The following is a 27,303-nucleotide window of genomic DNA, read 5'->3' on the forward strand; positions in this document are numbered from 1 at the left end:
TTTTCACACTTCCCTCTAATATTTCCATTTTATTTATGAAGAACATTTTCCTAGAATCAAACAAATAACACAGTACTTGCAAAAAATCTCTTCTTATCATCCACAGGTTTGAAGGTGATGATGGTAAAGGAATGAAACTTTGATGAAACTTCTAATGGAAGTTGTGTGTCATCTATGCACTTAATAAAATATTTTGACAATCTTTGTTACAAACTCCAATGTTCCAAAACATTTTTGTTCAGAACTTTGACGGATCATTCATTTGAAGCTGAAAAGTCAGTCTGTAGATTCTAAAGTAAATCATTTCACTTCCTAAGAACAGGGAAAATTGGGTAAGTAATGAAGTAGCCATAATGAGAAGGGGAACGTGATGTCAGCAGAAAGATTCTCTAGTTACAATCAAATGTCATAGAAATAATATTTTGAAGATATATAGAGTTCTCACATGTGCTTATTACTCCAATGTCCTTTATATGGTAGTCTGTAGACGCTGCTGCTACCTGAAAAGGAAATTATGAATAAAATGCTTTGGACTCCCTGAACTGTGACTTATTTGAAAATCTAAGTCAGTAATACTCCTTGAAGACACCAATTATTACCTAGGGGCAACATAGAGTACTAGATTCCTTCCTGACAATTTGATATTATAATTTTGGGCACAAAATTCAGTACAGGATCCTGAGTGCAGTACAGTTGAAATCAGTAACAGTAACATCATGGCCAATTTTCATGAATTCAGCCCTAGAATTTCCTAGAATTGTTTCCACAAATGAGAGAATGATTCTGCAAGTTTATCCATTCCCTCAATTACCTTACAAAAAATTTCTCACATGGTCCCTACAGTGAATCTAGATGACTCATTTATTCATTTTTCACTAGCAGTAATCTGTTTACATGTCTATATAGACTCATTTTCCAGTGGCTATTCCTTAAACAATATCTACGCAGTTTCTGCTTTGGAAGTACAATGATCATCAGATAAATTAATATAAAATGTACAAAAAAATTGCACAAAAAACCCTTGAAAATTTAACCTTTTTTTCAAGGTAAGAAAGTAACAAGATGAGGGGTTTAACCTATAAAAATAAAATAATCTCTAATCTCTAATGAGCCAAAAATCAAACATATTGATTGTGGCAGAGGAATTGTGGTATAAGGACTAGCAAAGGACTTAACAAAGATTGTGAAAAACAATTACAATAAAATCTCTGTCTTGATGTAAAGACAAATACTGGGACAGAGACTCCAACAAGTGAGACCCCTCCCCATTTATTAACACCTCTCCCCCTTTCACCAATATAGAGAGACAAAATGCAAGGAGATTTAAGTGAAAAAAATATCAGTTTACTGAAAAGAAAATATAACATCTGTAACAATACAAGCAAAAAGTTTAAGCCAATAGTAGAAATAATTCCTAGTTTCTTTTCCCCTGGTGAACAGACAGGATGGTGGCCGACAGGTGCTTCCTCCACCCCCCGTGTCCCCTTCACCCTGGGGAGAACAAAGTACTGAGATGCTGTCCTAGATCCTGGCACCACAGTAGTACTAGTGCAGGTTCTTTCTCTCTCCTCTTCTCTGGCTCCCAGAGTTCTACTTCTGCCCCAGCAGCCAGGACTACCCCGGCTGTGGTGAGGAGTTCACTCTTAAAGGAATAGTTTCTCCAAAACAATGTTGAAAAAAGGGGATAAAATACGAACCCTATTTTAACCATGGCAATTTCTTTGGCACAGAGTCCCTGGCTGAACAGTTGGTTGGTAAAAGCAGTTCTAAGAGGTGTCACAGACAAAGGATTCAGGACAGCGCAGTTGAACAGCCATTTGTAAAACATTGGGATTTTACAATCTTTCCACCTTTCCTTAAAGATGCTCTTTTGAGAGACAACTGAAATGATTTCCTGCTTTAAGAATATTGTGACAAGTTCCTGAAAGGTTTATCCTGAGAAACATGTTCTTTTCAGTGAAGATAAAGTGTTGAGATGATAAGGTGGTAAGGGGAGGGAAATGAAGGTGTTTCGTTAGATGAGAAAAAATAGCGACATCGTTTTCTACAGTAGAGGTGGGCAAACAAGACCCAAAAAAACATACTGGGAATTTAGCAGTAAAAGCCGGGAATTGGGGCAGAATTTTTTTAATAACACCAGGCTCTAAATATATGAAGGAAGACACCAAGTTGGATCATCCCAGAAAACATTATAAATAAATGCAAGACACATCTTGACATTTTTATGAAAGAGGACGATACTGAAGTGACCAAGTAGCAAAGAGGCTTTTTGAGCCAAGTATTTTATTTCTGTCCAGCAGATCTGTATGTCCTTGAGCGTTCATTTTAATTGTGTTTCAGAGGCATTATTATCTTCATTTTTCTCACTCTGTGAAAGATAGATGAATTTTGCTTCATTGCATTACTGATATACAGTGTCTCCAAGTGCAATTATGTTATCTTAATATCTATGTAAAAGTACTGTCCCCATGGCTGAGGGTTAAAATTTTAGTTCCCTTTAAAGAATATATATCTGAAATTGAGCCCTTGGAAGATGCTTCTGATATACTCTTATATCAAATCCCTTGATAAACTGTCATATTTGGCAAAATGCATATTTTAATTTTTGTTTGTTTGCTTGTACAAAAGAAACAACATGACGTGTTTTCTGTAGGTGCTGCTGATAACTACCTTCCATTAGGACAGAAATTTCTGGGGACAAAACTTGCTCATATAGTATCTTCAGTTTCATAATAGAAAAAGAAGAGTTTGCAGTAGAGTTTTCAAATGCCAATATCAATGTGACTTAGGGATATTCGTAAGTCCTTTAAGACCTCATAACTTTCCATATCAACATGCAATGGTTCCAGATCAAGTGACAAATTTTCTCTCTCATTGCAGATCATGACTGAAATGTGTTTCAAAACACATTTAGTATTTAAAACTGGGAAATTTTGGTTTTAAACAACATCTCTGCCATCACAAGGGCTTCTGATACCTCAGATAGTTTCAAGGTTGTTTTCAAATTGAATTTGCTATTTTCTCTGCTCTGTGCAGCCTGTGCTTATAAGAAATATGTGTAGAAGAACTGAACTAAATTCCTACTTTTAAGGATTTCCAACATAATGTATAAGTTTGGAAATAAATAGTTCCTTCTTAGTAATAGGATATAACTAACTAGACTATGTAAAATTTTCTTGCTTTTGTAGAAGGCTTTGTCTATTAACATTCTAATTATGGGAAGCTAAGGAACTCAACAGCCATCCCCTTCCAGAGGGCATTTGATTGTTTCTTTTGTAATAGCACTGCATCAATTGATATAATTTTTGAGTAACAAACAAGGATATAGTCGGTCATGTTATCATCCAGTGATGATATCGAAGGTACACCAATGGCTCTAAGTAAAACAACAAATATCTCTTCTCTTTCCTAAAAATATGAGCAAGTACAATACAAATTACTGTTCATGTAATATTATCAACTTTCTGTTCTTCTTATTAGGACCTTGTGTAAATCATGAGGAAAGATGACAGATTTCACGCATTAGTCATGGTAAAATGATAAATTTCAGAATTAGTCATAGACTATTAGAAAATTATCTAGAAATCTAGTAAAAGTCATTTTTATCATTAAGGAGGTACTTAATATTGTCTTCCTAATGAACTTGAATGCAAGCATAGCATTTCACCTTACAATCACCTCTTGAATTTTTAATTTCAATATCAAACACAAAATGCATATTTTTCAAACACCTCAGATATGTATTTCTGAAAACAAGGTGGGTTTTTTTGCCATATACATGCTAGTTTGCAACAATGTGAGAGGTCAAATTACTGTATTAAATCTGATTTCTTTCATCTTGTATCAAAAAGTAATATCAAAATTAGGTGCTCTCTGAAGTTGTGTTTACACTTGACCTTAAAAAAGTCCCAAAATTTTGCAATTATATATCATACTGGTTTTGAAGTGACCCTGAAAATTTTTATTTGTTTCACGGACTCTGTACAGAAACAGTGTTTTCCTACTGTTTGTGTTACTGGGTAATTTATTGTCCAATCTATAATTTGGAAGGATGAAAAACTATTGACCTTCAGAATCTTTTTTAGTGCATCAACTGTGCCAATGGCATACACTGGAAGTTGTAAAAAGATCTTCAGCCCCTTTCTTTACTTTAGATCACGATGATCATTTTTTCAGCTCATCCTTCATGACAGCTTGAGTCTGTGCCATCCATTTATGACAACCTTGGTTAGTATCATTATGTGCATTTACACATAATTTTAAGAAACATAATGCAATTTTAGTTTGTTGCTTTTTCAGACAGTGAAGACCTACAAGGACCCAAAGAGTAATCTGACTTTTTCATTCCAGCTGCACAGAGCTTCATAGGTTGATATGAAGAGGAGAATAAAGCAAATGTGGATTACTTCTTCTACCCTATGTGAAAATCTAAGACTGCTCATTATTGAGTACTTTTTTCTAGTGTGCTTCTAAATAACAACAGCGGCCACACACTGTCACGTACTGTCATGTTTCCCAAGTGTTCCTCTTGGTTTTGAAATTATCTTTAGTTTAGTTTGAAAGTATGATATCTAAAAACCATTGCAAAAAATTTTCACAGACCCTGAAAAATCACAATATTGGATGCCCATCTTAATTCTAGCTGAAGCTTATTTTGAAACACATACATTTATAACTGTCAATAAAAGTAGCGACTCTTATGAATAGGTTATAAATGAAATATTTGGAGAGCTATTGATGGAATAAACATCATACCTTATGGTTCTAAGCTCCTCTCATTCAGTGTGTGAATCTCACTGGTAAGAATTTTCAGAGAGATCTGATGATTCCATTGTATTTGGACAGCACACGTGTATCTTATGAAGTGTTGGCATTTCAATACTTTGAGGAAACATTGGATGTATTTATAAAGACAAGGCTTTCAGGGAAGTGTATCATGACTATATACACAACTTGTACAGTGCTTGTGCATCAAAATTCAGTGTTCCCTGGCAAAAGCAAATTTGATATACCAGTGCTGAGCAGTTCACCTGAGCACATACTGTTGAAATGTCTGGCAGTCATCTACCACAGATAAGACATCATGCGTCTGGAAATCCACAATACATTCAGGTAGGTTTCAGATTCTCCCATCTGAAAATTTTACACTAAAAAATGGTTATGCCTGAGGAAACCCTGGAATCAGTTACAGTTAAGCAATTAAAATAAAATCTGAGCTGACTCAATTTGTGAGACTTCCTGATTTAGGAATCTAAACTGTGACATAAAATATCCTTCATTCACCCCTTAATGCATTCACTGATAAAATTTTCAATGATTGCAACATATTCTCCATATAGACATCCTAAAGGATGTCCCTTTAGGTCTTCAAACTGCTGTTTGCTAACATTGTCCAAAAAGTAAGGGGGGGAGGAGGACAAAAATCAATAATCTTGACTTAATCCATACAAATACACTGAAGAAATACTTTACAGAATTTGATTTTCTTGTGTTTTTCTTTGCATTGGTCTTAGATTAGAGGCAGGGAATCAGGACCCTAACAGTTTATAGTAGTGAGTGCTATATTACTGTTTGGTTTAAGAGTAGTACTCCTCACCTCAGTGCCCCCACCAAGACTCTCCAAATCATACACTGCTTTCTCACTCTCCCATTCCCCCCACCCCCTACCCTGCCCTCTGTGGCAGTATGGAGAGGGGAACTGGAGGCACAAAAGCCAAAGATCACTGGTCGAGATGAGAACAATTTCATGGAAACAGCAATGAGATAAGAAAACAAACAGTAACAACAACAATACTAATGCCACAGGATATAAGAAAAGAACAGTTCATACTGAAAACCTCAGACAACAGACAATATGGATTGCTCCCTCTGCTACCTTTTCTTGGCTGGAAGGAATCCCTTCTCCCACAAGAAAGTCCCTTCACCCCTCACACCTGGCAATGATATGAGATGTATAGAATAACCTCCATGTCCCAACCATGCCCGTCCTGGCTACTGCAAAAAATTAACCCTGTCCTGGCTGTAACCCTAAGATTTAAAAACACTTTCATAAATCCAGTTTAAGTGCTAAATATAAATGTATGTTTTCACTAAGGTTCAAAGCAATAATCTACTAGCTCTGTCCACCTTTCTGTTACTGAACTTGTAAACAAACATGAAAATATTTTCCATTATTACTCCTTTTAATGTTTACAGTGCAACTTTCCTCTTTTATCCAGTGCCTCACAATTTTCTCACTTGTGCTCTAGTTTGTGTTGAAGCAAGAACTTCTGGTGTAGAGTGAGTTAGGATGACATTACAAGGATACTAAGGATTTAAATTATTTTTAAAGTTGTCTAAGAAAATGGATAAAATTATATTTTCCACAGTGCTGAGAAAAATGATGGCAATTAATTCAATATGAGTGTATGTAACACAATGTGAAGCATTGTAATTCCTGGAGACCACTTTTCCCATTGAATAGAATTTAATTTTCTACATATGTGTTTCCAGCGCAGTGATATTCTCTGATCAGTTGCAGATGATAAATTTGCAAATTAAAAAAAAGAATCAAATCTCAAATTGCTTTAAAAGAATCAAATTATCACAAATATGTCTAATGGTAATAGTTGGAAAGTTACAGTACAGCAGTCCTTGCAGTTTTAAATGTTTTTCTTTTATAATGAAGCATAATTATCACACATTAATTACTCTTTTAAGATATAGTCTTCAGTCTTTCATAGGAGCTGCTGTAGCAGCAATAATTGTTATTGGCAATTTCTTCACAATCAAAAGTTTCTACCTGAGCTTAATCCTGTCAGGGTTACACTTTGCAGCTAAATTCAACTGAAAGGAAGAAGAAGCACCCCAAAAAGCCTACTTTGAAAAGGAGGAAAACCACTGCTTTGTGCTAACTCAGACAAATCCTCAGTCTCTCAGTAACATATTACTTGTTTTTCTGGAGTAACAGAGTTACTTAAAAAAAAAATAAATAAACAAAGCAAAAGAAGCAATCAATCAAAACATCCTTAGATGATGAAACTTGACCCTAACGTAGAACAACCTGCTCCTCACCTGACCCTAAAGGTTAGGGTTGAGGTGGGGGCCAGCATTCATTGCTGTTGTCTAGCCTCTATCTGGTCTGTAGATAAATATATTTTTCTGAACTGTCAATCAGAAATTTCTTGTGCACTCTGAATTCATTCAAAAACAACCCAGCAGTTTTGGAGTACACAGGAGAAAAGATGCTTCGCTCAGCTGTACTACTTTCAAATGCGTATCCTAAAACAATGATAAAATAATCAGATATAACAGATTATTAGAGCAAATTCCTTCACTTGTTCCATTTTTTCTGTAGATTAATACATAGTATCTGTTTTTATAATTTTTTTTCTCCTTTTCTCTGTTTTACAGTAAAAATGGTCTCAATGTTCATTGTTTAAAGGCCAAGCAGGGTGAAATACTGTGACCTGGTATTTGCCAGCTTGGGTTTTCCATATGCAAGACTAGTAATGTGCTATAGTAGTCCATTGATCTAACTTCCTTGTTTTTTGCTTCCTTTTTGCACACTGGGGGAAAAGAAATGTCCCAGTGGCTGTTTGAACAACTTCAGCTTTGTTGACCTAGGAACTGCTTTTCAGTGATCTAAGCATTAACCTGGGCTTTTAACGTTTTCGTAGTTTCAGATTCAACAGCCCTTGTAGACCTCCAAGGCTGTATTTTCATGAGTTACATTTGTTAGACACTCAGCTGTTGAACAGGTTTTAGATATTTTTCCATTATGCTGGTGGTAGAAGTAAAAATGGGAAGAACGAATTAATGTTATTGAATTGTATTTTACAGGGACATGCGGCAGTCTCTGTTTAAATATTCTCACCACAATGTCTGATAACGTTTCTACTAGAAATTTCATGACAAACAGTGAGGGGGTTTTTTAATTTATATTGGGGTTTGATGGTTTTGGTTGCTTGTTGAGTTTTTCTGTTCCTTAGTATATAATGTGGTATTTTGATAGCAGAAAATGTTTTAGTTTTTCATCAATTTATATACAGCAAGGTTTGGGGAAAAGTAAAATTAGTGGCAGGAGCAAAAAATACTGCTAAACTATTGTTTATCACATAGTGGCATGGGTAATAAATTTCCATTAATTCAGACTTTCCTCATACAATGTAATTCAAATCACATACTCCTTGCCAAATACCTGCCAAGACCAAGCACTCAAACAAAGCCCTTATGAATAGATATCAGTTAGTTACTGGGAATCTGGTAAATTATTAAGCTCCATGCTATCTAAAATGTTAAATCAAACTAGCTTTGAATCCTCTTGGGAGTTCAAAAAGTCTGTTGACTTCTCTTTTTTTGTTTTATTTTGTTTTGTTTCTTCCCTTTTTGTTTGAAATGTGAGCCTCTTGTTCAGGCAAGACTATTTGTTTTCCTTTTCCCTCTGTTGGTTCCTACAGGGTTGATTCAGCTGAGACTAGGAGGTGCTAAAACAAGTACCAGGACTAGAAGCTTCTGTTTTCCAGCTTATTTTTTATATTCATTGTGATTTGTGTGCAACAAAGTTCAAGGAGTTGGCTAGTCTTAAAGTATTTGCTTTTTCTGAAGATGTAAATGAAAGAAGACCAACTTGTCTGCTTGACAAATATCTGATGTCACCAATGAGCAATAAAAGCAGAAAATTATTCTTTGGGACCAGATGTAGCAGCAAAGCTATGAGAGGGAAAGCTCTTCAGTGTTGAATAGCATACCTGTAATTTTTGTGCCCTTCTGTAGCAAATTTGGTGAAGGACCTTGTTGCTACCTCGTCATTCGTGTATATTCCTCCACCACATTGATGACCTCATATTAGAAATCAAATCATTGAAATAAGCCAGGTAAAACAAAATATATATTTTTTGAGAGATAATTTGTGGTTATTTCATCAATGTGATTTACTGAGAGGCCTCACACAGCTAAGTCAGTAATGTCCATTGGTTAATACATGGAAGGGAATGAAAGCTTGGCCTGGAAGTATCCAGATTTGTGTTTGCTGCTGAAGTTTGCATGTTTTCTGACACCTGTTTCCTTTCAAAAGGAAAGCCAACCTAGCATGGTCATGGCAGGATCAGTTAATTCAACTGCACACTCAAGCGATGAGGGGAGGAAGGGGAGCTCAAGGAAAACAGGAGTTTATGGAAGAATGAAAGTGAGGGCTGGGAAATCTGAGTTTTGCTCACAATTCTGCTGTGGTATTTGCACGTGAGCTTTAGAAAACCAGTTGTAATTAAGCTTCCTCTGTAAAATGGCATAGCAGAGGAAAAGAATGTGGTAAATGTTTTCTTTGTTCAGTATGGCTAACTGTAGACTGCTATGACCAATATGTACATACTAATTAACTTTCGCATATCAAGAGTTATTGCATCAGAAGTTTAGTGGGTTTTCCACTGCTAAATGAGGAGACAGAAGTTCTTCCTTTTACTATTTTGTTGGGTTGCAACAAACCTTAAGAGTGGTTGGAGGATAAAGTAGCTCAGATTAATAATGAAAAAATGTAGGATGCTTTTGAACTCATTTGAACATTGTTTATTTGATATCCAGACCTACACATTCTGTCTTTTATGTATTTTTCAACTGACATAATGTTGATTAATGGAGTATTGGTGTGGGGTTTGAATGTTTCTTAAGACTAAAAACAAGAAACAAAGTGAAAAGGCAAAAGAAATTAAATGTGCTATAAAAATGCGGAAGGAGAAAACAAAGAAAAATAGGTTAAGCTTGTGGCAAAAAGAATCAGGCAGAAAGCAGAGATAAACATTCTAATGAAAATGTAGATACCATACATATGCATGCCACCTAGTTGTGCCAGTTTAGATTTGGTGGGTGTGTTGTTTTTTCTAGTCTTTATAGATACTATGGACTTCTTTTAAACTAGAAAAATCATGAGTTTAATTAAATCTACCTCAGGTAACAAATAACCAAAATTATAGTTATAATTGGGATTAAAAAGGACAATAAACAGGTAAGGCCAAAAAGAGTGGAGAAGTTTGAAAACCTGTGATCTCTGTAGCATGAAAGAAGATGAATAAAATTTAAATCTATATACTAATCTGTGTTTAAATAATTTTTTAATTATCTTATTAACAAGTGGAGAATCAGGGTACTGAGACTGTGGCCAATATTGTATATACTAACCTGTACATACATAAAATGTTCATTGCATATTCATTGTTCATTAAAATGTCCCATGTTTTTATGTTTTGTGTCACTGATTTAATGTCTTGGATCACATTTTAAATTTCACTTTCACTTTTAGAACAGTTTTTTGTTTACACTGACTTATTTCACTGCAGAAATATACTTAACCCTCCTACCTGAATACCAAAAACTTATGCAAATGCACAATTGATTTGTTAGCTGCTTGGTATTATGAGCATTTGGAAAACCTGGGAATTTTCTTAAAAGTCCTCTTGAGTTCATGCTATTAGAGGAGCAGTACAGATTTTACATTAAAAAAAATCCCTCAGCCAATTTCGCAGTTTTTAAATTGTTGGGATTGTTTTATGTCTTCCATGAGTGTTTGGCATTATGCACATTTTGGTGAGGTTCTTTCTTTTATTTCTGAAATAGCACATTGAGTATTCTGCAGTACTCTGAAGTGTTTTACCAAAGTGCAGAGTAACTGTCCTATAATATCCTGTAACCTAATTCAGGATCTGACCATATTTCAAAAATCCGCACCCTAAAAAATCTTCTCAAAAACAATTAATTACATGTGATAACTGGCAATTTACCTTGACATATTTGAGTCATGCCTGATTATGCAAGGAAAATTATGAGAGCAGATCTTTACATCTAAGCAGAGTACCATTGATCTCAGCAGGTTATTGCTACACCAAAGATTTTTATTAAATTTTTTTTATTTATTCCTTGACTTCCACGATTCCAAGTTTTTTTTCTGATTTCTCCACACTCCTATTTTCTTTGAGTTTGGGCCCCAGAACTCTTATTTATACTGATGTTGACAAAAATTGTTATCTCCTGCAAGCCAGGCTTAATGCATTTAAGGCAGAGTCAGATAAGATTAAATCTGCACTGATTCTTCACGAACCTCAGATCTCTGAGTATGTCAAATTTGATCACAGAACTCATTATCAGGAGAATAATATATCATCAGTAGATTTGTTTTATGTTGACTTTTTTGAGTTGTGTAAGTTTCCAAGAGTTCACATATTCTAAGGTTAACTTGTGGCCATACAGTTTCTTTTGAGGTAAGTAAGTTGTAGTATAGCCCAATCTGTTTGAAGAAAGTGAGATTGCCACTCTTGCATTTTTCTCCTTCCTTTTATTTTTTTTTCATCAACACAATTGTTGCTACTCATTGGTGTCTCCCTCCCACTCTTTCGGCAGCTGCTTTACTGTGACATCTTACCTCCAGCAAAGTGGGAAGATGAGCAGCTGCTTGCAGAACCAAAGCCAATCTTCTGCCTGGGATCAGTTGGCAAGGATTTCTGTGAAAGAAGCGAGGATACAGTAAATGATATGTACTGAATTAATTGTACCTGCTACCAGCCTGTCTCCAAAACTTGCTGGGAAATATATCTATCCATTTGTGTAACAGCAGCAACAATAAAAATGACTCCCTAATCATCTTTGAAGGTTAAAGAGATTTAACAAATCAGATCTGTTTATTCATGGGAACTATAGCAGTGCTGATGAGTTTTTTAAAAATTCAAATTGCATTTATTTCTTTTCAAATTGCTCTCAATCAGGATTTTTCAGTAAGGCTGTGTATATGAATGCAATTCCTTGGTGTGAGGGAAGGATTTTATTTATTTACTGTTATAATGGTGTTTTGGAGATTGAGTCATCTGATGATTCACTCTGTTCAGCTGCATAAGTAATATTGACAATACTGACAGGGGACTAAGTTGATATCCTGTAATAGTTGTTGTTTTGGACTTCCAGGTACAGTAAGTTTGGTGAAAATACCTAAACTTTCTATGGCACAAGTGGTTAGTGTTGCTTCCGCTCAGGAGGTGAGAATGAAAAGATTCCGTTTCTGGATGATCTCATGTTTAGTCCAAACCTAAATACTGCATGTCTGCCAAAATCCAAAATACTTCTGTGCACACTGCAGTATGCACACAGGGTTTCTGTGAAGAATCAGGGCTTTAGATGGGTCTTAGTTAAATACACACTAAGGAAGAGACTAATTTTCTTCTTTTTCAGAATAATTCTGAACTTCCTAGAACAGCAGAAAAAATACAGTGGAAACATGATTATCTAGGGAAAGGTAATCGAGGTGAGTATCATAAGAGAGATTTTCTGTGAGCTGTTGACAAAACCCACTTACTGTGTGAGTAATGATCTTGACAATGCTGTTCTACCAGAAGACAGATATTTTTTTTGCTGGTATTCTTGCCCTTTCTAAGTCAGGAGTTTGGCATTTGTTCACCGTATGAAAATGTTATATGTTATGAATTCTTGAGGTGGGTGGTGGATCTGATGCTTCAGGAGATCCTTTTTGGTAGTGTTTTCCCCTCTTACCTTGTGTTTCCAGCCAAAGAGAGGGAGAGGATCAGTAGAAGAACATGGTATCTCCAAAGGACAGAGAGATATGTAGTATGTGGGCATTTGCCATTGTGATAATATACTGGAAATCACTGATCCTCTGCCCAGGAGCATAAACCGTGAAGAAATATATATCTGATTTCTTCAAGCTTATTTTTGATTGAATTTTCTGCTGGCACAAGCCCTAAGGGCATCTGTGTCTTACTCTTGCAGGATTTTTTTATTCCTACTGCTGCACAATAGATAAAGTGTCTTATTTTCCTATAATCTGAACCTTCAGAAGCAGAGTAATTAAGCTGCCCTCATGGCCATCTTGTGAATGGAGACCAAGCCAGTAATCTGTCCTGGAAGATCTGGGAACAGATTAAGTGGTAGAGAGCTATCAGTTCATCTTTTTTTAAGCAAAGTCCTGAGTTAGATCCAGATGAGTGAGGAGAAACTGGAGCCTATGACAGAAAAGCTAGGAATGGATCCTGCAGAAAAAAAAAGGTGTCTTGCATTTGAGTGGTTTTGTTTTGCTTTGGTTTTTGCTTTTGTTTTGTTTTTTTGGTTGGTTGGTTGGTTTGATCTTTTGGTTGATTGGTTGGGTGGGTTTTTTTACTGTATAGCATTGTGAGAAAATGATGTTAAATTTCCTAGCTCCATGATCCAGTTTCATGGTTGGCACACTGGGGTTGTCTTTTGGCTCTTCAGACGGTCAGAGAGTGGGTTGGAGGAAACTCCTATCCCTCTTGTTCTTGGGAACAGGAGAAAGTGCTGGTCTGCAGGCCAGGTAGAGCAGCTGCCACTGGAGCAGTTGGCAGAAGTCAGGGTGGGTGATTTACATGTTCAACCATGCAAAATCAGCTGAAAATTATGTAGCTGAATTCAGATGGCCAAATAATGCACGTTTGTGTTGCTCAGCATTTTCTTTTCATTCCAGTCCTTACTGTCTAGATGCAAAATATCCTGTGGTTTAGAGGATGGCACATAGAAGACTGGGTTTCAGAAACAACAGCAAAATGGGATGTTTTTCAAATACTGTGATAGAAGTTATTTGTCACAAAAGGGATTTGAAATCAGTTTTCAAAGAGACTTGTATTCCAGCCACAAAGGTTCCTTCAATGATTCTGACAGTCCTATATGGACAAGGTCATTTCAAGACAAAAAAAATTTGTAATTCCTGAAATTTTGGAAAGAAAACGTGAATTTCAAACCCATTTTGTTACATTGGCAGTTTGCTAAAAATATTTTTTTTGTTTTTGTCAATCATAATGGGGATTTTGCATTTGCATATGATATAATCCTTTCCAAAAAAATGTAATATAGTAGTACCATGCCATTTTTAAGTCTTCATGGCTATGTTGGCCTTGAGAGTGGATAAACATGCCACTTCCATTGTGTGACCACTGGTTTTGACAGTGAAGTGAGTTATCATCGAATGTTAATGCCTCTCATGTTCTCTTCATTATACATGCTCATTTTCATGACAAAGAGTGTAAAGGGAACAGAAAATGGTGCAAAATTAATACGTTCTCCTGACAATCTGGAGACAGCATTGCATGATCTTATGCAGAAGGCACAGCTGGGGACTTTGACAAATGCAAGTACACAGCTGCTTCTTCTACAAAGTTCAAAAGATTTTCCATGTAGTTTTGTTGATATGGATGCATGTGTATGCATGGGTTTATGTGCGTGTCTGTATGGGCACTCTGCATAAGGTAGTTGGAATTGTATTTTATTTCTAAACTACATTTGATTTTTAAGCCTATACTACATTCATTTATCTTCTCCGGGTTTTGGCTTGTAAAATTTTCTAAACCTTATTGAGCATGCCTGAGAGAAGAGGTAGGATCAAAAAATACATAGATAGTTGTCATGGTTAAGGAATTGAATTTTTCTATTCAGAGTTCCCACTGAAACCAGTCCAAACCACACAGTGCTTGCTCACTCCCCTCTCCCCCTGCGGCGGGATGGAGAGGAAAATTAGAGGCATGAAAAGTAAAGATCATGTGTTGAGAAAAGGACAATTTACTGGAAACAGCAATGAGATAAGAAAACAAAGAGTAACAGCAATAATACTAATAAAAGAGTGCACAAGAAATGAATGATTCACGTGTGAATTCTGTATGGGTCATTTGCTTAAGAGTTGGACTCTATGATCCTTATGACTGCCTTCCAACTTTCAAATATTCTGTGATTCTGTGATTCTCACCTCTGACGATACCCTACCATTCTGTCTGCCACACTACCCAATCTGGAAGGGTCCCCTTTCCCTGTCCATAGAAAATGACATGAGGTGGTTGTCATAGTTTGAGATTGCCCCCTCTGGAAGCCAGGGGGCCCAGAGGTGATTGGGTGCCAGGGCAGTTTTCCCTGGAGGGTCAATCACCGTTCATCTTGTTCGCTCCTGCTGAAAAATCATATATACACAACCGGCGGAAGTTGTTGGCAATTAGACTGTCTGTCAATCAGTCTTTGTCTGCTGCTGTGTGGGGATGTAGAAGGCCAGGGGTGGCAGGGCCTCCTTCTCCCCCCTTGGGGGGGTGCGAGGGGGCCCTGCAGCCCCACAGCTCTGCCTAAGCCAGGGTTGGAGGTAGCATTGGAGCGTGTGTGTTTGTGAGGCACGAGACTCACAAACAGCTGGTAAGCAGAAGACAGAGAAGGCAGGCCTTGCAGCCAAGCCCTCTTCCCCCCCACACACTTTTTGCAGTTAGGCTGTGGAGGGGGACTTCTCTTTTCCCTCTCACTTTAAAGTGGAGGGCAGGCTTGGCATTAAAGCCAAAGTGGATGGGCTAAATACAGTTCAGTGCCAGGGAGATAACCCCAGGCAAAATTGGAGAGGGACCAGAGACAGGCCTGGAGGATGTCCCACTGTGATTTAAACGCAGGACAACTGAAAACATGGAGGAGGAATGAAATTCCAGGATGCGTACGTGTGATAAGCTGACTGAACTACAGCAGCAGAGAATCAAGGTATGAGAGTGAGAGAGAGAATGACACAGCAGAGACTGACACGGAACCAAGGAGGACGAACTCAGAGCTATCTTCCTGGACTTCGTGAGGAAGAAAGGACTTCAGCAAACAGCTGGAGGTTGGGGGGAGTGTTCAGCCCTGAAGGGATTTTCCTGGACTAAATTGAAGGAGAAGCTTAAAGGGACTGATAGAAGTGTATTATATTATATATATAGTTGCTTTTAGCTTGTACAGTATTTATTTGTATAATAATAAATGTATATACTTCCCCTTTCCCCTATAGAAGCCTCTTGCCTGAAAGTTTCTCTTCGGTGTTGAGATAAAATAGTGGGAAGGGGTGGGGGAAGCCTGGAAATTGGATTTTGGATTTTTGTGGTAGTCTCAAACCACCACAGATGGTATAGAATAACATCTGGGTCCCAGTCATGCTCCCTCTTAGCTACTGCAAAAATTAACTCAGTCCTGACCAGAACCAGGATATTATCCGTCCTTGATTCTATACCATCTACATCATGCCCAGATCCTACACCTTCTCTGTCTCTCTATATTTATATATACACAAGGAGAGGTATCATTGCCATAGTCAGTGGTCATCCCTCCAAAATGTCGGTTGAGTTCATTTAGTCCATGACTCTGGGTTCTATCCATCCCAGATGTCTTTCAGGGCAGGAGGGCTGGTGTGCTGTCGGCTACTTGCAAGCTGCACCAGGAGTTCACAACTGGTATATCTGGAGCAGTCCATCCTCATTGTCCATCGCAGATACGACATACACTGGCAGAGTCATTCAACAACAAATATGATACAATTCAGCATTACAGATTGTTCTTGCTCCTTGAGAAACACATTGTGTTTCCCCATGCCTCGGCATTACCCACCAAGTGCACCCAGGTCCTTGAGCAAAAACAATCTCATGAATGGGTTTACCTTTGCATAAGGCAGTACTAATCCAAACTGTCTTCTCTAACACATTCCTTATATGCACCATGGACACTTTACGCACTTCTGTGTTACATGGAGGTTTTGATTGGACCAGGCCAGCTCAGTTGGTAGAGCCTTTAGTGTTAACTAATCAGGTGGCCTTCACTAAATGTATATCCTAATGTTGAAAGTCCCACCACCCATTCCTTTCAACGTGTTTTTTAACAGTCCATTGTACCATTTAATTTTCCTGGAGGCTGGTGCCTGGTAGGGAATATGATATACCCACTCAATCCCATGCTCTCTGGCCCAGGTGTCTATGAGGCTACTTTTGAAATGAGTTCCACAGCTGTAAGAGATTGCTCCATCTCTAACTCGCTAATTTGTTTTTACATTGACAGTGCAATAAACAATTGGTAATTAGCTGCTCTGCCGAGGCTTGAGAGGTGTTAATGGGGCAATAAAGCACCTTGGGCAAGGCTTCTTCGAAGCTGTTTAAAGTTGCATAAGCGGTGATTAACCACTTCAGACTAACAGAGCTATTTCGGTCAGCTGAGGTACCAAAGTGTAAGTTTTGCAGGCTTTCAGGAGCACCTCCGAAGACCAGCAACTGAACGAAATGGCGGACACAGACTTTGGCTCTTTGCAGGGCTGTCTTCATCGACCTAGGGGACATTCTGGACTGCTTGCTGGCGTCCTGAGGACCCGCTGGAGAGTCTTCAACAGAAAGTTGTTACATTTTCTCACCTTGGCACAGCTGGCCTGCCTGGATATCAGCAGCTTAACCAATTGACACCGTGGAAAGATCTGCCCGGAGCCAAGCTGGCCAGTGAGCACCCACTGGGGGGTTTTTAAGGCAGTGCCCAGCGTTGCCCGGTGGTCCGGTCCGGTCCAGTCCAGTCAGTGTTGCCCAGGGTCCCGTGCTGGCTGCTGACCCCACTCCTCGCTTTGTCCTCCCTGCCTCCATCCTTCTCAGGTCCCACCTGCTTGCGTCTCCTGTTTGTCTTGGATCCAGTGTGCTTACCACCACCTTTCCTCCAGTGGTCCTTCTATGACCACACTAAGGAGACCTGGCAGACTTAGCAACAAGAGCATGCTTTCCTTAACATCCAAAGGAAATTCAAAATTCTCAAAAGCTGCTGTAACAGATCTGAAGGGAAAAAAGGGAGTGAAAAGCTGAAAAAAATCATCCTCCCCTATTTTCCCTCCAAAGATTGGTATGATTATTAATGGACTCCTAAATTTAGTGCCCTAGGTAAAGGCAGGAGAACAGCACTGAATACACATCCTAAATGACCCTCACTGCCTATAATGTTATCACATGACAAGATGATATCTCACAGTCCAGTAACAAAGCAATCCTGATCCCTCTCCCTGCTCCGAAAAATAGCACAGTGGTAGACATACAGTGCATATACAGATGCATATACAGGATATGTATATACCCCGTATATATGTACAACATATATATATATATAAACAATATATATAGGTATGACACCCATGTGAGCAGACAAAGCAACATTGTGACCAGTGGCTCCCAATACAACAAATACTTACACTAAATTTGTTTCTAACCTGTTCTAGTCAGACCTGTTGTTATCTCAACCCTTCATGACTTATATTGGGCACCAAATAAATGCTGTCATGGTTTAGGAATGATATTCTCCAATTTAGTGTTCCCACTGAAACCACTCCAAACCTTGCTATCACTCACTCACTCCCCTCTCCTTCCCCTCCTCCCTCTGTGATGGGATGGAGAGAGGAATCGGAGGCAAAAAAAGTAAAGATCATGGGTTGAGAAAAGAACAATTTACTAGAAACAGCAAGGAGATAAGAAAATGAAGTGTAACAGTAATCTATCTGAGTGTGGACTCTCCGCTGGGTTTCCCGGAGAGGAATTCAGTCACACAGTCCCCCTTAGGCAGGAGGAGAGAGTGAACCAGTTCCACTTGGTGTTCCGTGGCGAAAAGACCTTTATTCCAAAACTCCCATGGTTTATATGGGCTCGGGGGGACAGCAAGAAGAAGGGCCGTGATTGGGTCAAGGTACGGGGGGAAGAGAGTGGCTTGAGAGCCCCACTGACCAATGGGAGATACAGGAGGACCGCATTCCAGTAACAGAAACAGGGACTTGCGAAGAGGCGGGTGAGACAGCCTCTCCTGCTTGTGCAGTGGAGTAGTCCATGACTGGGGAGGGGAGACAACGTGGCTCCGAGTGGGGGGACCATGTGGGTCAAGAAAATACACAGCTCAGGGGGGAAACCCGTACAATAAATAACACAAGTAGCTGTTGTTTTTCTGCTTTGCTTGATCCTGGAAGTCGCTGCTGTAGCAGACCCGTGTCTAAAGCTGCTCTTTCCAAGCCTCATAGTCTGGTGTTTGCCTACATAATAGCAACAATACTAATAAAAGATCATACAAGAAATGAATGTTTCATATGCAAGTTCTCTACCCTGGCAATACGCAACCTTTCCCTCTGCCATGCTACCATCCCAGAAGGGACCCTTTTCTCCATTCCCAGAAAATGACATGAGTGGTTTAGAATAACATCCAGGTCCCAGACATACCCCTCCTGGCTATTGCAAAAATTAACCCTGTCCTGGCTGGAACCAGGACAATATTGTAGGTTATGAGCTATTGTCTGAGTCTTGTGTTTAGTATTGCGTTAATTCATATTTTTATTGCCATCATCATTGCCCATAGGCAGCTGATATTGGTATTGCTAATGTATTTTTTAATCTGTATTTTAAATTTAAAAAAAAAAAAAGGTCTTTATTGGATGGCTACTACACCAAGCTTTGCCCTCTGTTTTGCATTCTCAATTCTAAGAATATTTGTGTGCACAAAAATTTATGTGGAAGGAAGAATAAAAGAAATTGTAGAGTGTTGTATACTTCCCATTTGGAAATTAGGATCCTGCTTTACAGATGTACTTCTGATCCATATGTTTTCCCATTCAAAACCCTAGCCTGTATTTGTGGATAAAAAAATAATATGAAGTACATAGCAGACTTATTGCAAGATAGCTTCTTTCATAATCTCCAATTCAGAAATTTCTTGGTCCATATATACCTGTGGGAAAAAAACCCAACTAATCTAAACCCCATAAGAGTCCTAAATTTTCATGGCTGAGATATGTGGGTAGAAGTTCTGTTGCTCTCAGCAGATATTTAAGGAATGCTTTTGAGAAGATGAGAGAAACAAGAGTCCTTCATACTTTAAGAACCTTGTATCTCTGATGCAGATCTAAAAAGCTACCCAATCCAGAATAGCTGAATGGATGTATGCAGTCAGCTGAGCTCGGGATTTCCCCTGAAGAACTTTCTATATGCTTTTTTCAAGGTAAGGTTATCACTGAATTTTTGGAAAACTTCAGCTCCCAAATAATTACAGTAAAATTAAAAATATACTCTTCATTTTAAGGATGTTTAGGATGTTGTTTCTTGAGAAAATAGATGATCCAAGACCTTCAAACATTCTTGATATTGTCTGATTTTTCTAAAGAAGCTGAACAATATTGAGTCCTAGAATGTAAACTGCTTTTTATAACTGTGGCAAATTTTCAGCTTGCATTAAGAGCACACTTTAATGTGTATAAATTCAGATAGGAATGTGATAAACAGCAAAAACACAGGTCTAGACTATAGCTTATCTGCAGTACTTCCATAGACTTTAACAGATGTGGATGGACAACAACACAAGAATGAAATCCAATTTTGGATGAAATGAAGTTATTCTGTAGATTTAAATGACTGTGCTTTAGCTTCTGCATGTTACCTAGCAATGTGATATTTTATGAAGATTTTAGAGAACTGTGTAGATATCACATTCATAATGTCAGAGGGAACAGAGTAGAGGGTGTTCTGAAATAGTGTTGCTACTCTCCAAACACTGGGAATCTTTCCTTTAAAATAAGAAAGAAGATGAGTCACAAAGGACCTCTCTGAGTATAGAGTACAGTAACAGAAAAAAAAAGTGTACACTGAGTAAGACAAGGACTTGTCTAAAATATTTCAAGGGAGAGTTAAAATAAAGGAGTAAAGGAAAGAATTTCTAGGTTAGGTTAATATCCAAGTGTCAAGAAAAAATTTGGGGTTATAGGGGAGAAAACTTAATCACACTCTCATTTTTGACAACCAAACACCTCTTAAAAGGATATTAAGATGCTGATAAATTACCCAGTATTTGGGTGTCCTAATTTATACCTCCCTCCAGCAAAAGGTGGATTTGTTAAATAGTAATGAATTCAAAGACACAAGTTTTAAATTGCCTCAGAGCCAAGTGAAGAAGACAAAAATTATTCTCTTTGAGACCTGAAAGGACAAGCAGTAGATCAAAGATGTTTTTTGCATAGAATCGAAGGTGAAGGGGAGCGCTGGCTTAGAGCTTGTGATAAATAAACAGTAGCACGCTGACTCATAATGCCACAGCAGACTTCAGATGGTGACATCTACAGAAAATGAAAGCCAAAGAGAAAAAATGGCAAGCAAAGATAAGGAACCGTGACACAAAGTGATAGCTCTTAAGAGACCAGTGTTACACCATGGCTTTACACAATATGGTGAATAAAATGTGAAGATGACTTATAGTAATACAATACATTGCAATATACATCTACAGTCTATTTAATAAATTAGAAAACACAGAGAAATTAAGAGTCTTATAAAAATATATATTTTGATTTACATATATTCTTCTAAAAACTTTTTTCTGAAAGTATTTGATTTTATGGTTAGTGGGGTGAAACAAAGGGGGGGGTGTGTATGGGGGGGGTCATTGGGCCTTTTTTAATAGCTTTTTTAATGCTCTGACCATTGCCTTGATCTTCCTGGGTGAATATGTTATCACAGAAATTTAATATATGTATTCTGCATGATTTCATGCATTATGTGTGTGGGTTGTGGTTGTTGCTTGAGTTCCCATGATTATTTAGTGAGAAAGTTGTGTATAATTCCTGGCAGTGTGGTAGTTTATCCATTACTTTAAAGAAAGCTCATATTTCAAAATGTTTTTCCTAAGACCATTACAAAAGTAAAAAACAAATGGTAACGATATCAGAACTTGTTACCAATTGCCCAGCAAATGTAAAACCACTAAAAATAGCCAGAGGAAGCAATAATTTCAATGACAAATTTTAAAACTGTTTATTTAGTGTGCTAAGTAATATATTTTGGATCAAAGATAAGCAGTCATAAAAGTAACTTTAGTTTTGTTGCAGAGGAAAAAGGAAGTTGCTATTCCCTGTAGGCTGATGTACCTTGTAAAGCAATCTGTCTTCAAACCAAAAATGAAAGAGAGTCAAAAAAACCCACGTCTGAATTATATGATGAGTCCCTTGAGATGTTGTTAGTTGCTCTCTGCTGTTGATGACCATAGATGTCTCATATTGTGGGTCATATTGAGAATTTTTTGGGCTTTGTTGTGGGAATTCTGTAAGTATTATGAAAAAATTTATATGTTTTGGATGGTTACAATTGTTTGAATACTCAATATGGTCCACTTACTGCAGCTCCACTTCAGTAAAAGTTATTTATTAAAAATCTTTATCTGGCCTGAAGTGCCCAGTTTCCTCACTGAATAAATACTGATAGATATTAGCATGCATTTTAGTGAACTTGCACTTCTAAAATAAATCTGGCTTCAATGAAATACTTGGAATTGGCATTTGCTAGGAAATTTGAACTGCTGAATTTAAATAATCACAAAAAATCCAGCAGTTACACTTCACTGGAGATGACAAGATAATTACTTTTTAATTTTCAGGGAAGTTTCTGTAGAGTAGTTTAGACACATAGAACAGAAGTTGCAGAACGGGGAGAAGAGAGGCAAAGTGGCATTCAATATCGTTATTCCTTCTTTACCTTAAGTTTCTTCTCTCTCAAGGCTGCTTAAAATAAAACTCATACCTCAAAATATTTGTGCCCTAAAATTTGAGGATTCTTTCATAATATCTTTCTTTTGTCCAATCCTAGTTAGCAGCCCATCCTGCAGAAATAAAGTTTGAAAGATGTGTTTTTACAGTACTTTAACAGTTGTCTTCTACAAGGGCTGTGCTGAGAGGTGATGCTATATCTCCTGGGAAAGGATTTTAGACTGTCTTTACAAATTTTTCTCTCCTTTTCAAACATAACGGTTAAATCATTTTTGTCTTCCAATTCCCAAACTACAAATGTGATGAACAAAAAATAATCGCGTATAAGGACTATCAAAATATAACACAAGGAATTTGAGATTCATGAAAGCACAACAGGCTTTCAGTTCGCTACAGCCATAGTGAACACAATCACCAAAGCAAATCAGAAACTTTCCCAAAACAAAATTAATCCTTGTGAGACACTGCTTGCTTCAGTTGTACTGGGAAATGTTGAATTTTTAACTTAGACTGAGGTCATACACTCTAGCAGTAAAGAACTATTCTGTTTTCTTAGTTTTGAAAAATATGTCATTATGCCTTGGGAAGTATTACAGTATTTTAGTAATCAGCTGCAATGCTCATTAGTCTGCCTATATATCCGAAGCATTTGTATTTGTTGATGTAGCAGCAGCTGAGATAAAAGAAATTTGAAAGTGAAATCATTACAAATTTGAGTCAGTGCCTTTTTCAAACTGGAGGCTTGCAATATTACTCTTAATGAGCTGATGCCCTGAACTCCAAAAATTAAGTCCTATTTTCTAACCTCTTTTGGACTTATTAGAAATTTCATTATGATCTGAATTTATGAAGAGATAGTATCTTCTGTTTATTGACCTCTTTCTTTTAAAAGAAGGGGAGGATGGGGAAGGTTGCTAACTAGTTCACAAACCAGACTTCATTTCTCAAAGTAAAATAAAAATTACTTGATAGAGAAGAAAGACGTTAAGGTAGATTTATACTGAGACAAACAGAACCATAGTTTTAAGGGCAAATAAATATAAATTAATGTTTGTTGGTTGAAGGTACATGCATCCTCAGAGTGTTATACTTTAAAATGAACTAAAAATTTAATTAGTTAAAAATAGCAACTGGAAGGGAAAAGGTGGAGGCTTGCATATCTTATGAACTAATCCTGAGAGGAGTGCAGATGGAAGACTGCTTAAGGCAAAGTGGTTCATCTTCATATGGCAGATTTCAAGAACTGGATCTGGATTACTCAGGGCCAAACATGGAAGGAATTCTCATAGGAATTATTTAAATTTACAGATATTCAGATTTTCTGTGAAATAAATCGAGCAAGTCGTTTCAAAAAGGAGATTGCTATTGGTTTAATTATGAATTAATGGATTTTTTTTATTACAAATCAATTGATTCCCTGTGTATACATAACAAACAGAAATACACAGGAGGCATATGCTTGCATTTTAGAACCGAAGTAGAAGAAAAGCATCATTCTTAACTAGATAATTCAAAGGTGATATATAAAGCTGTAGGAAAAGTACCAAATAAAGAGAAATGAAAATATTTATATGTCATTTTAATAGTTTCTTTTTGGTGACCTTAGCTATGCTTACTTGTCTTTGATGAAGTACAATAGGTACCGTCAAGTAAAATGGTCAATATATTCATTATTTAAAGAATAACAGCTTTTCATCAGTAATTTTGGATATGTTCAAGAAACAACCTTGCTCATGCAAGTCTTACAGTTTTGTGTTAGGTGTCACTCAAAGTACATCAGTGTACTGAACCAAAGGCTAGGATAAAATAAGGAGAATTCCAGTAAAATAACTATGTAACTTGTTCTCAACACTTATTTCCATGTGTGGTAAAAATTCAGAATGTAAGTTTACATTTTTATCAACATGTTTTTTATTTTTGATTGAATGTACATAATCCTTGCATCAGAACGGTGTTTTATCCTAAATAGAAACCTGAAGAACAGACTGTGGAAGGCCAAAGAGTACAATGTTTTTGAAAATTGTTGTTGCTGTTGTTGTTTTAGGCTGTTGTTGCCTAAAAGTTGGGAGCAAAAAACTCACCAGGCAAATTTAGTATAGTTAACATATAGACCAGGTCTTTAGTGAAGACCTTCTGGCACAAGGAGTACAAACAGCATGCCCGCATTTCCAGTGGTTCTACAATTTTATAGTATTATCCATCCAATCCCAGAACTATCCACCCCCCAGATCCTCCCCATATCGTCCTGCCCCCCGACACATCTCTCTGGAACTGAGTTAGAGGTCCCAGGACCCCATTCTTCTTCATCTTCCTCTTCTTCATGGTACATACTGTCTTTGGAGCTTCCCCAAGGTTCTGGGCTTGAAGGTTGCTTTGACTATGATAGTATCTTGCTGTTCAGGCCTAGGGAGCATAGGTTCTTAAACAGAATGTGTTTACTATAGTCCTGCCTTGAAAGGAGCCTAAACAATCCTAAATAATTTAGAAAATTCAATATGAAATGAGGAAATAGGGTTTGGTAAATATTTACTACTATTCTAAAATGTGAGAGACTATACAATTATACTAAAAATCTATATCTACTACACAGCTACTTTAAAATCCACAAAAAGCTAAAAATCCTAAAAATCCTGAGGCATGACTGTTAAGCTGAAAAAATACATTAAAAGAATTTCTTTTTATTTTTTAACAAAGAAAACTCCAGCTGTAATATCCAGAAGTAATCTTCATTCTTCAACCCCTCTCCCCCCAAAACGATTAATCCAAAACAATATATGTCTCTGGTGATGAATAAGATATGGAAGGTCTGTGTTGGCATGTGACTTTGTAAAGAACTCTGAGACTGTACAGCTGGACTTCATTTAGTGATGTTGAACTAAAAGTTAAACATTTGACCTCAGCTGTTGATCTTAGTTCTTTAGTTTAAAGTATAGAGAAACCAGTCCTTAAAGGCAGTACGTCTCCTACATGCATAGAGGTGCATATATCTCTTCAGCAGCTATGATTAAACACAATGAAAATGAGTCCCATTGCAGGTCAGAGTCTTTTGCTTGAATTACAGGTGACATTTCCACTTTCACTTTGGTAATATTTTGCATTTATTTCTGTATTTAGAGATTAGGGCACACTTTTATAGAACATATTTTACTTCTGTGAAGAGATTAAGTGATCTTTAGCACTAAGTTTGGCAGATTGTGATAAAAACTTTATTTTGACATTTATGTCCACTTTAATAGATTCAGATCTCCACCCAAAAGCTCTTCATAACCTCTCTATATAACAGCTTCTGACAAAAATCTCAGTGACTTCACATCATGTTTTCTCATAGTTTTGGAAGAGGGATGTTCCAGCTAAAAGGAATATAATTGTTTCAGGTTTGAAATAAACAGTTTGTACAGTTTATTCTTGGTGAAATGTGCTTCTTTTTCTTACAGCAAACCAGGAATGAAGCCTCAAAACCTAATGAAGTATCTCTTCTGGTAATTTTTAGTAAATATTGCCATCTTAACAATGTCTGCTATATAATAGCAAATATTGATGCTAATATAAAAAGTACTTAGGATCTTTTTCCATCTAATTGATTAAATAAATCTACAAATTGTTTCTCTCGGCAGTTCCTGATATGCTTCAGTGTGAAAGAGCAAGATCTTCAGGACATATCTTTGGCCGGCACTGATTTTGTATTTAAATGTTTATATTCAGTTCTAATACAAGTGCTTTCTGGGTGGAAAATAAATTTTCATTTCATTCAAATTACTTTGATTTTACTAAATCTACTCATTATGAAGTAATTCAGAGCTGTAGATGTTTTTCAGTTACTGCACTCAATTTTCTTGCTGCTACCTTTGTCATGGCTTTTTCTCCAAAGTGTCATACCTGTCAGGAAGATCACATGTGATCTGTTAAATATTGGGGGTTTGTTTGTTTTGGTTGGTTGGTTGGTTGGTTGGTTTTGGTTTTTTGGGTTTTTTTCCCAAATCTACCCCTAAATGAGAATCAAAACTAAAATAATTCATAACTTCCTCGTATTTGGAGGTTTGTGACAAAATATATTAAAAAAAAGCACATTTACTGTAATAAGTTAAGGGCTTGACTTTCTTTTTTGGGAAAGTCTTATGTGAAGAAATGTAGCCAGATGCTAAAGATAGGCTTTTTTAAGTGATAATTGGTGTCGGTAATAAAGGCTGAGCTGACAGCCAGCTGTGGTACTGCCCTCAGTCCTGCAGTTAGAAAGGAGTTTGCAAATGATTACTAACCTCAAGTATTTCTGGCAGTCAAGAATTCATTCAAAAAACCTAATAAAATCACTTTTCATTTCTAAAAATGTTAACTACATTTGAAAAAAGGTTTATATGAAGACTTTAGAAGAGAACTGCTGCAGACTGCACAAATCAAGGGTGTTGCCAAGTTGGGCTGCTGGCCTACATTATAGACTTAGTCTTTGGTAAAAACTCTTCTTCACCCAGTTAAAGAATAAAGGTTGAGGAGCCTACAGGCCTTTCCGGTATCTTTACTGTGACGTTCAACCCCTGATTTGACCCTTTTCATATGGCAGTCCTTTATACCGTGCTCTCTGATATGTCAGTGGTGCCCAGTAGTGCTGCTGTGGATCAGACTGCGTTAGCACTTTTTTTTACAGACTTTACTTCCTGGGAATTTTGTAAGGAATTAATTACAAATTTGAGCTTTACGTGCATATTGTGCACACAGACAATTTTCTGTCTTTTTTTCCCATTTACTTTCCTGTAATATAGTACACAATCTTAAAAGAAGGTAGTTAAGGCATTAAGGGGTCTAGACAAAGACAAGCAACATAAGATTGAAGAAAGTATGACCAGCAAAAGCCTTCAGTGTACCCCTGGATTTTGGTACTGTCTTTGTTGGTTTTTGCCTATATAACATCTTCTATGTAATTATCTCCCAAGTATGGCACAATTGCTATATTCCTCTTAAGTCATCGGAGTGTGGATTTTTCATGTCCTTTGTGATATACAAGCCAAACTTAGGGATGCTCACGTGGTGTA

General features: G+C 37.2%; 1 long non-coding RNA gene across 1 annotated transcript; it reads right to left on the reverse strand.

The window, feature by feature from the left end:
- Positions 1-4,128: 4,128 nt before the first annotated feature.
- Positions 4,129-11,567, reverse strand: LOC116780698. Its single transcript, XR_004354581.1, has 3 exons — positions 11,390-11,567; positions 8,730-8,820; positions 4,129-4,200 (listed from the first exon to the last, which is right to left on the reverse strand). It is a non-coding gene; the product is annotated as an uncharacterized LOC116780698 (long non-coding RNA).
- Positions 11,568-27,303: the final 15,736 nt, after the last annotated feature.

The sequence above is a fragment of the Chiroxiphia lanceolata genome, chromosome Z (assembly GCF_009829145.1).
Source record: "Chiroxiphia lanceolata isolate bChiLan1 chromosome Z, bChiLan1.pri, whole genome shotgun sequence".
NCBI lineage: Eukaryota > Metazoa > Chordata > Aves > Passeriformes > Pipridae > Chiroxiphia > Chiroxiphia lanceolata.